Genomic DNA, 12,286 nt, shown 5'->3' on the forward strand with positions numbered 1-12,286 from the left:
GCCCATCCCTGAAGAAATGTGATCATGACTGCTGAATTGGGAAACCATGTCACTCTTCTGGAAATGCAGTCTTCCCTTGATTTGGTTGATATCACTCTCTGAAGAAGCAGCTCCTACCTCTCTGGCAACTCCGCCTCTGTCACTTGCATGGGGTTGTCTTTCTCTGCCCACCTTTTAATGCCAGTGTTGCTCAAGGTTTCCTCCACTACTTATCTCACCCTAGACCACACTCTGGGGAACTTTCCCATTGCAGTGATTTGCCAAATGATATTTCTTATCCAGACAAGTGCTTTCCTGAACTCCAGAAGGGTACATAGACCCAACTGCCTAGTGAAGTCTCTACCTGATGTGGAGCAGACAGGAAGGGACACTGGGGAGACATGCTCCAGTAGAGTCAGCTGCCTTTGTTCATCAGTTGAACATGATAATGATGCAGAGATGAATTGAAGATGCTGAGTTGTTTTCCTAGGTTAGTGATAGGTAAATATTGATGTTTACTGAGCACACAGGAGTGGAAGTAAGTTTGCAGGTGATAGCAGTCAATTTTAGACCAGTTTTGAGATATTATACCTCCAAATGCTTTTTAAGATTACAAGATTTTTTTTTTTTTTTTTTTTTTTACATGGGGACTGGAGGTGACTGAAGCTCTGGGACCTCACCTTGACCTCTCCAGGTGGAAACCATACCCTTGATGTGGGCCCAGAGGCCCAGGATAGAACAGAGGGCTGTTTAGCCACACGGGCAGCAAGGATTGAAGTCATGGTGATCTTCAGACTGAGGAGACACCTTAGTGACCTTCGCTGATTCACTCTCTGCCATCTCCTGCAGGGAACGCTGGGCCATTTGAGACATGAGGCAACCCCCCTATCCATGTCAGAGAGCCAGGAGTTTCTCGAACTCTGGCCATTCCCGCAGTTACCTCCGTCCACCTCTACATGTTTGTCATGAGGGGGGTGGTGGAAGGGGCTGCTGTAGTTGGTGGGTCCATCCTCAATCTGCTCTCCTCCAATGCCATCCTTCAGGAGAGCTAAGGTCTTCCAGGGAAAGGGGCCTTGACGAATAAAGTGCAGTTCTCAGGGAAAAATAGATTTTAGGGTTATGCCTAGATAATGATTTTCCTTTTTCTTTCTTTGTTTTGCTTTTTGTATATTTTGTTTTAAAGGGCAGGTGTTTCCTGCTGTCTTGGAACAGAGGAGTGTTCCCCTGGTATTTATTGGGAATAAAGGGAATGAGGTTGGCCCTGAGGGTGAGGATGGTGAGCCTGGAGCCCCATCTTCCCCATCCACAAAGAAGCTGGACTGGATGCAGGTCCTCTTGTGTCTGAGCACATAAGGTACGGTTCCCGTGGTCAGTCAGTTGTGGAAACTGCACCAGGAATGGAAAGAGCAGGGGGTCAGGAGTCCTTACTCACTGGCTGTGAGACCCTGGGTAACCCTGTACATCTCCCATCCTGCCTGTCAGATAAAGACCGTCGGTTTGCATACTTTTCAGGCAGTTGTGAGGATTAAGTGCAACTATCAAAGTGTAAACTATACAAGGCTGTGCACTTTTAAGGAGCATGGGCCTTACTGGTGGCTTTGCCCAGGCTGCTGTTTCACCAATTCAGGTCAGTTGAATGGCAGCCTGCTATGCCGTTGGTATGAATAGGCAGGGTCCCTCCTCAGGGACACCCAGATTTGCTCATCTGCTCCAGGAGTATAGTAGTAACTATCTTGTAAGGCCCTAGTGACATAAGGACAGGATTCCACACACCTGTTCTTCCATCCATTCATCCATCCAGCAAACTTGTATTGCACACCTGTTCTTCACCGTTTCTTTTTATTTTTTATTTTTTTTAATTTTTAAAAATAAATTTATTTTTTATTGGTGTTCAATTTACCAACATATAAAGTAACACCCAGTGCTCATCCCATCAAGTGCCCCCCTCAGTGCCCATCACCCCCAGTCACTCCCATCCCCCGCCCACCTCCCCTTCCACAACCCCTAGTTCATTTCCCAGAGTTAGGAGTCTCTCACGTTCTGTCTCCCTCCCTGATATTTCCCATTCATTTTTTCTCCTTTCCCCTTTATTCCCTTTCACTATTTTTTATATTCCCCAAATGAATGAGACCATATAATGTTTGTCTTTCTCCGATTGACTTATTTCACTTGACATAATACCCTTCGGTTCCATCCATGTCGAAGCAAATGTCTTCACCGTTTCTGTGCTGAGTGTAGAGAGGCAGCAATGAATAATGCATGGATGGCTCTGTTCTCCCTGAAAGCTCAATGCAGGCACAGGGACGACACCAACTCTCTAGGGACACACAAACTATACCCCCTAATTATAAAACCATGTGGGAATTCAGGGAAAGCCCTGTACTTGAGGTACCTGGGAGCTCCAATGGGAGCACATCCTGTTTAGCCTGCAGGTCAGCCGAGTCACTTTGGAGGAGATGGCACCAGAATGGAGTCTTGTAGGATAAGTCAGTTGGCTGTGAATGTTAGGGGTGCACAGGAGAGGTGGACCACCCTACAGAGGGGCTGCATGGAATGTTCTTTCCTCATAACTTCTCATGGCTTGCTCCCACACTTCTTCCAGGCTTATGCTCAAAATGTTGCCTCCTCACAGGCATTTAATGCTGAGCACCTTGGTCACTCTCTATCCCTTTACCCTACGTTAGTTTCCTTAACATCACTTGTCATGACCTGAAATGTATTTTTGTGGATCTACAGTCTAACCTCTGCGTTGGAATGTAAGCCCGATGTGGGCAGGGACCTCCTCTGTCTTGTTCAGCCTGGTTTCCCATTGCCTTGAGCTTGATGCTAGACTAGTCTGCTTGGGCTGCTGTAACAAGATACTACAGACTTGATGGCCCAAATGGCAGAAACTTATTTTCTCATGTTTCTGAAGGCTAGTGGTTTTAGATTCAGATATAGGCAGCGCTGGTTCTTTCGAGGCCTGTGAGGAGGAATTAGTTGCATGTCTTTTCCGTAGTTTCTGGTGGTTTGTGGACAGTCTTTGGTGTTTCTTGTCTTGTAAATATATCACCCTGCCCCCTGCCTTCATCTTCGTTCGACATTACCCCATGTGCATCTATGTCCAAGTTTTCCCTTTTTATAAGGGTACAGTTCATATAGGATTAGGAGTCCATGCTATTTCAAGGTGACCTCGTCTTAACGAGTTATAGTTGCAATGACCCTATTTCCAAATAAGATCATATTCTGAGATACTGGAGATTAGGACTTCAAGATATCAATTTTAGGTGAGTACAATTCAACCCACAAAAGACACGTAGTAGAGAGTCAAAATGTATTTGTCAAACGAAGGAATGGTTGGATAAAGGCACAGAGGCAAGAATTAGCTTGTTGGGGATCTGGAGGGCAGGGGGAGGCAGTGGGTAGGGAGCTCTGACTTGCTTGAGCTTCTTGGAGCTTCAAGAGCGAGGCAGGGCCTGGTGAGAGCTAACACCCAGGAGGTATGCGTACCTCCTCTTTGGCATGTGGGAAACACTCAGTCAGAAGTAGCTTCTGTCGTCTTAATTTCTACAGGTTGTTAGGTCGATGCATTGTGCCCCTGGAAGACCCCCTTCATAGAGCAGGGGAGCTGCATGTCAGCAGTTTGGTCTGGCACCATCCTGTTTACAGAGGGTACAGAGGGCCACATGGGCAGCTGCTTACTCAGCAGGTCTCGGAGGCCAAGTCTTGGATGAGACGCTCTAACTGGGTCATCTTTCCTTTACATCTCAACAATAGGCTGCCTTCTGCCCTCTGATAAACAGCCTGTCCTTCATGAACTCAGATCAGTGACGGGTTGGCGGGTGTTCTGGAACATTTCCTTCAGGGTCATAACCACTGAGACACAATTTCTGATTAATCAACTCTTCTGATACAGCATGGCAAGGTAACAGAACATAAATAGCGTAGGAAACCAAGATTAATGTGGAAAAACCCTGAGATATCAGGAGAGGAAACTGCAAAGGAGCCACGGGGGCTCCTTGGAGAATGAGCTGGAAGTCAGAGGGAGATAAAGTCATAGTGCAGTGAAAAGGGCCCTGACACGAATGCAGCCTCTGCCACCTACCAGTCGTGGGATCCAGGGGAAGTCATCCTCCTCCTGTGAGTCTCGTTTCCCCAGCCCAAAGCTGGGGATGATATGATGTATGGTGTTGTCGAAGTGAGAGCAAATACGTGGGGCTTGAACACAGAGGCTGGCATTTAGCAAGAGCTCAGTGCAGGACAACTATAATAATAGCTTATGGAAACTGAGTGCTTACACATGGGTGAGGCATTATTCTAAGCGATTTAACCTCCCAACGTAGGTTTGGTCATAAAACTCATTTTGCAGTTGAGGTTCAAATGGTTTAAGTAAATGTCCACACTCACCTCGCTACCTGGTGATGAAGCTGAGATTCAGATTCAGGCAGTCTGTCCTGGAGCGTGTGCTTTTGACTGTTATGCTATATAATTATTGACATAATTATAATTGGTGTTGATATTCTTTAGCTATAAAGTGACAATTTGGGGGCATTTTCAATCAAGAAAACTGGAAGGAAGAGAAACAACAAAAGTTATCAAGCAGTTTCCAGGGGCCAGGTGATAAAATACTTAGCTCAAATAGGCCTCACACGCAGCCTGGAAATGATATATTGCCTAGTTGCCTTTTAGACATAAATAAACCAGGACTGAAATATCGAACAGAGTAGATTCAAACCCAGGTGTCTCTGGACCCAAAGCCCAAGCTCTGTCTACCATACCCGCTGCCTCCAGGAAATTCACTCACATTGACATGGAATGGGCTACATGACATGAACAGCCCCATTCCCTAGGGGGTGACTAATATAGGGAGACTCTTTCTGACTTGTGTCAGGGCTGACAGTTAGGTAAGGGAGACCACTGACGCGTTCACAAGACATTGGGTCCAAAATGAGTAACAAGCCAGAGTGCCAGAGGAAGTTAAAAGGGCAGTTGGAAAAATACTGCTGGCCTGATGGTCCATGAAGTTTGGAGGAAACATTGGTGAGTAAGGAAGATGGATAGGAGAGCCTATATTTAAAACTGGCTGGCGGTAGGGAAGGAAGTGATCAGCCTAATTTTAGAAGCCTCCCACTCTGAGGCTCCTAAGGTAGGACACAAGGAGCTCAGTGAGGATTACTTGTCCTTGGTCATCCATGGGTCTCTAGGGGGAGGAAATGGGGCTGATTTAGCTCCGAGGAACTCCCCAGTGAGCAGAAAAAAGACCAGCTTCGAGGTCAGCTAGACCTAGTGTTGAGCCACGTAAGATCAAGTCTTCTCTCTCAGGCTTGATTTTCTCATCTATAAAATGGAATAAGAGTTTCTACCCAGCAGTTTTTGTGAAGGATGAAGTAAGAAAAGTTGAAAGAGCCCGCTAAATTGCCTGATCCCCGGTAGGCACTCAACTAATGTTCATCGAATCAATCTCCTGGGGAGATGAAATGTTGATAAAAGGAAATCGTCATTCAGTCATGATGAGAATATCACCAGTAGAGTCTAATTTCTTCAGCTCAGAAAAGAGATTTTCTAAGATGTCTACACTGTTTGGTCTTTCTCTTAAGCAGGTATACTATGAGCTAAGGGCTCTATCTAAGAATGGTTAATAAGTGCATGACTATAAATGCATATACTCAAATCCTGGCATAAAATATTGTTGCTAATTACATAGTGCACTCTCAAGTTCACATTATAGGACTTTAACACCATTTCTTCTTTTTTCCCCGGTATTGAGGTATCTTCGTTGTTGTTTTTTTTTTTTTTTCTTTTCTGATTCTAAACTTAAGTTGGTTGAAAATAATTTATTAATTCAGGGTGATATGAAGTAGCAAGGGAAAGAATACTCTCTAATTTGACTTCCCAGACATGGTCATGTTTTGTTATATGTATATGTTTCCAGACTTTATTCTCTATTCATATAAACATGTATGTTGCATTCTACATACACATGTAGACACACACACACACCCCTACTACAGAACCTTGAATTTTAATATTTGTTAAAGATTTATTTATTTATTTATTTATTTATTTATTTATTATTTATTTATTTATTTATTTATTTATTTATTTATGAATTTTAGCTGAGCAAATTGTCACCTGGAATAACTACATTTTCCAGTCTCCGTTCCAGCCAGGGTGTGTGCATGTGCCCAATTCCGTCCAATAGCAGAGAAGCAGGCAGATTGTGTAACACCAAGAAGGTTGCTTAAAAGAGGCTAATTCAGGTGGGAGGCATGGCTCTTTGCTCTTTTCCTGCTTCCTTCTGGCCTACAGAACAGATGTGAAGGTAGAGTTCCAGCAGTCATCTGAGACCTCAAGGGGACTCTGCTGCTGGGAGCCACACATTGGAGAGCACAAAAAAGTGTCTGAGTTATTGACAACTTAAAGGAAAAGCCATACCACTTTGGACTGTCCTTCAGGCTTTCTTTCATATAGGAGCATAATTCCCTGTGATTTTAAGCTACTATGATGAGGTCTTCTGCAATTTCTCAATGACACACCGTTCTCTCCTACCCCTTCCACTTAACTTTATAGTATAGATATTTTTCTCTGTCAGTACATTGAAAATCTACTCTACTCTTTTTTCATGACTACATAAATATTCTGTCATAAGGATTTACCATAATTTACTTAGTTTCTTATTGATAATCTCAGAAGTTCTTTTCAATTTCTTGTCTATTCAAATGATAAACATAAATCTTTGTGCACATTTTAATATTTTCTTAGGATAAGAAGAGGGATTTTAGGGCTAAAATGTGCATCTTGAGTTGGTAATGTAATTAATGAAACTGATAAATAAATTGGTGCATCATAATTGGTATGTGTTGCCACATTCTCTCCAGAAAAGTTGTTCTGAATGATATACTTCTTTAGATAGAGTTAAAAAAAAATTTTTTTTTTGGTGAGATTTTTCATACATGGAAGGCACAAAGAATAGCACCAAAAACACCTACCTCCTCACTATCCGATTTAAGAAGTCCAGCTTTTCCACAGTTCCCTAAAGTGCCCTGTGTATCTCATTCCAGTGGCATCATCCAACCCTTCTCTTTCAGCAGGCTGAAGCCTCTCTTGATCTTTCACCAACCCTGGGGGCCAGTGGGTGAATCTGTAGGGTTCTCTGAATGGATCTGGTGAATCTGTAGACCTTCTCTCCCACCCAAAATAATACATGGGTTCATACAGTTTCAATGCCCTGGGGGAGAACTTGCTGTATAGGGACGACTCAGAGGATGTCATCAGGACCCCACCTGTATTCCCTTCCCGGGCCTTCTTTTCTCCCTGCTGGCTTCATTCTCAGTTTCCATATAGTGCCAACATGGCAGCTGGCACCTCCACATCTGCATTCTCTGCATTCACATCCGACAGAAAAAAAATCGTACATCTTCCCAGTAGCCCCCTCACAAGACCTGGCTTCACTCAGATTAATCAGAGTGATGTGCCAGGCCTGAGCATATCCAGCTCCCACTAAGACTGGAATCCATCAGACTCATCTGACGCTCATCTTAAACCCTAGGGTTATCAAACCCCGGGGGTTAACTACCTTTTTGGTAATGTGGTCCTTGGCCACAGAGGATGTGAGGGTATTCATCATTAACATCTCGTGAGTGCTGTTGTGTTTTGGGTGCTTTATTTCATTCAGTCCCCCCACACATTTGTAAGGTGGGTATAATGTGCGTTTAATAAATGAGGAAAATAGAGGCTTAGAGAAGCTGAATAAGTGAGCTGAGCTCCCACAGCTTGTGTGTGTTGGGTCTGGGCTCCAGCTCTTGGCTTATCTCACTCCAGTGTCCCGTGGAGACACTACAGGCCCTACTGTCCCTTGCAAGAGGCTTGTGTTTACCTCACAAGGTTGTTGGAAAATGTAATGTGAAACATTGTGTAAGCTGAAGACGCACAAACAAAAGTTCATTGAACTCACTGGTAGATCCTACATGACCTCCTGCAAGCCCTCAGGAGAGGGAAAGGGACAGGTTGGTGACTGGCCCAGTCATCCTGAGTAAACAAATTAGGTGAGGGAGGAGGGAGACAAGTTATTCCCTGAATGACTTTTTTCCTTTATTTCTACAAATCTTTAAAAAAGATTTTATTTATTTATTCATGAGAGACCCAGAGAGAGGCAGAGACACAGGTAGAGGGAGAAGCAGGCTCCATGCAGGGAGCTCGATGCAGGACTTGATCCCAGGACCCCAGGATCATGACCTGAGCCAAAGGCAGACGCTCAACCACTGAGCCACCCAGGTGTCCCTACAAATACATTTTTTTGAAAAGATATCTACAACTGTTTAGGATTTTAAGGATAATATAAGATGCCTTTAGCGAGTGTTTACTCCTGGGCGCAGGGTTGGGAGGACCCTACACAGCGTGATGTGAAGTAGGATTCAGAGCGAACTGGTTGGTTTTCCAGTCTGCCTCTGGTTGTTGTTGGGTGGGAGCTGGCCCAGTGTCCTTGCTGGCCTGTTTCCCCATGGGTTCAGTGTGGGGTTCGGATAAAAACATCTCCTCTCCAAAAGCTCGTAATGGTTTTCACCTACAGAGTAAGTACAGGGTGAGAGCGACTAGGTCATGGAGCCTGGGCTAACCAGGTGTCATCCATGAGAATGTCAGAAGGAAAAGAAAGTATCTTCCATTGGTTTCGGAGCAACCTCCTTGTGGGCTATGGAGGAGCTGAGGAATGGGGCCCTAGGGGTTTTCCTGTCTCTGGAAATATTTGACTTTGGTTATTCCCCAGCCAAAAGCTTCACGACTCCTACAAGGGGTTGCCTGGAGCACCTGGCCAAGCTCCAGTTTGAATGTGAGGAACATAGGTCATTAGCAAGAGACTTTAATGTCCCGTAAACTGGCTTCCTGGAGTGGAGTGCTCACCCTAGCATAATCGAGCTGTTAGCAAGAAACCCAGCCTCTTCCCAGCCAGGGAGGGAGTTCTGTGGAAGAGTAGAGGGGGTGTAGTGACAGAGGTGCGAGAGGCACTGGGCTGGGAGTCAGAGTTCGAGGGGGCCAGCTACTCCCACTCCCTGGGCCTCGGTGTCTTCGTTTTCAAAATGAGGGGTAGTAGGGGATGTAGTTTGGGGCTTTCCAGCTCAGGCAGAAATGAAATGAGGAGATTAAGTGAGTGGTTTCAGGTGCCACCTGCCACCTGAGCTCTGACCCAGCCTTGCTGCTCACTGTCCTAGTATTCTCAGGTAGTTTTTTTAAACCATCTGTGCCTCTGTTTTCTCATCTGTTAAATGGGAATATTCACAGAGGACACCACATGGGGTTTTGTGATGATATATGGAAAGTCTTTCAAACAGTGCCTGGCCAAAGCAAAGTAAATGCCCTACAAGTATAAACAGCTACTGTGATTCTCACCCATCCCACAGCAGGCAGTGCCCTCCATTTCAGAGGATGGGTGGAGCAGACGTGTCACTGCTGGGATCGCAGGTCTGCGGGGCCCCCGACAGTGCACTAGGCTTCCTGTGCCGGTGGGAAGATGACTTTATGCCCAGATCTGTCTCTTCAGGACTCCCTGGGAGAGGAGGCTTCTCACCAAGGAAACCCCTGGGGGTCAAAGTGTAAGAATCAGATGCGACAGGGCACCTGTGTGGCTCAGTGGGTTAAAGCGTCTGCCTTCTGCTCAGGTCATGATCCCGGGGTCCTGGGATCGAGCCCTGTGTCGAGCTCCCTGCTCAGCCGAGAGCCTGCTTCTCCCCGTCTCTCTGCTGCTCCCTCCACTAGTGCTCTCTCTCTGTCACAAAATCTTAGAAAAAAAAAATCAGAGGTGTCATGGCAGGGAAAAGGAGAGGGCAAGAGAAAGAAGGAGGGGAAGAGGAGGTGGGTCTTCTCTGTATTGTCAGGGCAAGAGGGGCACTGGTCCGATGGGGCTTTCAGTCCTGGCTATGATGCTTTCTTGCTTTGGGAGCCTTGACCAAGCCTCTGGATTCTTCTGACCTTCATGTTGCTCATCTGTAAAATGAAAGCAGAGTGCCTAGACCACAGATCTGTGGAGGGTATGAATGAAACCACACGGCATGGTGTCAGCTGTCCTGGGGATGCCTGACAAGTGTGAGCTGAATCTGAGTCAGAGGAACAGAGGATACAGCTGGTGACAGCACCAGGGCATGTGGATTGGTGCTGGCGGGGGTGTGTTTGTAAGGGGTGCATGTAAGGGTGAAGGAAGAGGAAAGGGAGGCAATTTCCTGAGGTTTGGGAAGACTTTGCTTAATGAGCTATGGGAATCCCGTTACCTTAAACACCATTGCTGGGGTTCAGGACTATGCCCCTCCTGCGGGGACATCTGCCATGGCCTCTTACCTGGCCTTCCTGCCTCTAGTCCCACATGCTGCCCTCCTTCTCCTTCACACTGATCCGTTCTTCTAGAATGACACTCCACTTAGTGTAGTGATGTGTCACTACAGTGGCTCTCCATGACCCTCAGGATGGCAACACAGCCCTGGACAAGGATGTTTCTGGCTCTGCCCCTGTGGGTCCACCATCCTCCCTTCTTCTGCCTGCTTTGTGCCTCAAGACCCTGACCCATACTGAGGGTACCAACAGGCCCACTTGGATGAGTGTTTCCAGCAGGGTTCAATTAATGGAGCTCCAAGAGGTGGGAGGTGAGGAGGAGAGTGGTCAGAGCACTACCTCCCACATCCTTCCTGCCAGGTTCCTCTACCAAAGGCCACAGCTCCTGTCACCTTCCTATACCCCTCCTTCCTCTTGTCCCTTTGGGCTGCAGGTGGTGATGGTTGCTAGCCTGTGAGCACCACAGCACCCATGATCACACTTCGTGTAAAGTTCCTTTCTTCATGATTGACGAAAGATGAGAGTGCCACCTCTCTTCTGCTGGGACCCTGCCTGACACATGGGCCTCCAATTCCCTGTGTGATCTGCCCCAGGCGATCTCTCCCCTGGCTCCCTCCAATGTTCACATGCATCGGTCTCCTTCTCATCCCAGGGCTTTCCTACTTTGTTAATCTCCATGTCGACTTCCTCCAAGAAGCTTTCCTTGATAACCCCAGGCTTGGTCAGAACCCCTCCTCTGGCTCCCACCGCCTCCCCTCGTATGTCCCCTATCACAGCTGAATCATACTGTCATTCACTGTCTGCCTCCTTGTCTCTTTTTCCTACCAGACTGTGAACCCCCTGAAGGCAGAAGCCCTATCTTGCCCCCAGAGAGGGAGGGAGAGGCAGATAGGATAAAGGTTAAGGGCACAGATTCTGGAACTGGCCTGCCTGGGTTTGTAACCCAGCGCTTCACTCCTCAGCTGTGTCTCCGGAGCCTTAGGCAGGTCATACAATCTCTCTGTGAACAGCTCCCCTCTCTGTAACAGGGCGGGGATACAGGAACTATCTACCTATGGGCTTCTTATGAGAAATAAATTAATCAATGTATGTAAAATAAAGCTTTTTAAAAACAAATACTAACAAATTTAAGATATGAAATTTAGTGTCAAATTATTAACTCATTTGATATATGGAATTAATACCCAATAAATCTTAAGTATTAGGGTCAGCTTGTGACACAGAGTGTATGCTCAGCAACTGGAGGATAAATGGGTTCTTTCTTATAGGTGAATCATTGCATAATACTGTACTTTCCCCTTGAGATTTTACAGCAGCCTTAGGAGGAAGAGAGGGTAGCAATTCTGTATTTACTTCACAGAAGAGGGCACTGACCTGGGAGCGACTTGCCCACAACTGATAGAGCTGAGGGCCCAGTGGAACCTGGGTGCGGAACCCCCTGCTCCATACCTTCTCCCACAGCTGCCACAGTGCCTGAGAAGGTCTCTGGGCTTTAGCTCCGGCTGGGTCAGCCCTGGGAGGTGGAGGGGGGCAGCCGCAGGGTTCATAGAGTCCAGGGGCTCTAGTGGCCTCAGAGTGGTGACTTTCTCTGAAAGTCTCTGAGTCATGTTTGGGATTTTCCAAATTATCAGCTTCTGGAGGGTTAAAAAAATAAAAAAAAAAAAAAGAGTCCATTGTGTTGCAAGTTCTGAAACCAGCTGCATGTACAAGTTCTGTTGGCCCAAGTGTCCATGTGACAAATGCGGGGCCTGAAGAGAGAGCCTGGGAAGGGAGACTCAGAAGGGAAATGAGCCTTTCATGTTCCAATGAACAGCAATCATAATAATTTATGTCAGGTTCCTAAGAACCCTGAACACTAATCCTGTGCTGCTGGGTGTGCAGTCAGTTCCCTAACAACACTTAGCATGCTGCCTTGGGTTCATCGCATCGGGGTCCTTCGTCCTTGTCGGCAGAGACTCTCGTTCAGCCCCTGAGCCCTAGAGCCCTGCTCAGTGCCCAGGATACCAGGGGA

Source organism: Canis lupus, chromosome 5 (assembly GCF_003254725.2).
Source record: "Canis lupus dingo isolate Sandy chromosome 5, ASM325472v2, whole genome shotgun sequence".
Taxonomy (NCBI): domain Eukaryota; kingdom Metazoa; phylum Chordata; class Mammalia; order Carnivora; family Canidae; genus Canis; species Canis lupus.